Raw genomic sequence first — 617 nt, forward strand, 5'->3', positions numbered from 1 at the left:
AGCCCTGTCTACTGGTGTTTATGGCTTTCCATATAAGCTTTCAGACGAAATTTGTGTCTCATTTTGTTTGAGTTACAGCAGGCTGATATCCTAGTCCTCATACCAGTTCTGAGGCACTGAATATTGCCACTGTAAGGACACAGAGGAAAAGGGAAAACATACCTTTACACTTCCTGTAAATCACTTGTTGAGTGTCATTCACATCCGGAGGAAAAGATATGGACGGGAAGGGCTAAAGTCAATTTTCTCCACTAGAAAATCGGTCGTTCCCTATGTGAGCTAGGATGCCATGGCAAGCCGGCCCAGGTCAGTGCTCGCTGGCGGAAGGGAGGAGAAGGTTTCTCATCGTCAGGGTTTCTGCATTTCAGCTGGGTGCCCGGGTCCCTGGCTGCGTGCAGCCGGGGGAAGGTGTTGGCTGCACGGGTGTGTTGATGGGCTGAAATGTTTAGGCATGGGCGTGAGAAACCAGAGGACACCCAAGAGCGGCGATTGCTTGTCAGCTGCTCTGCAATTGTGTTTGCTTGTGGAGCAGAGGCAAAACCCTGATCTAATCCCCATGTGGAGCAGTGAGAGAAGACTGTTCATACTGTTTCCTGCTGCGAATTTCTTTTTTTGTT

The sequence above is a fragment of the Apaloderma vittatum genome, unplaced genomic scaffold (genome assembly GCF_000703405.1).
Source record: "Apaloderma vittatum isolate BGI_N311 unplaced genomic scaffold, ASM70340v1 scaffold14893, whole genome shotgun sequence".
Taxonomy (NCBI): domain Eukaryota; kingdom Metazoa; phylum Chordata; class Aves; order Trogoniformes; family Trogonidae; genus Apaloderma; species Apaloderma vittatum.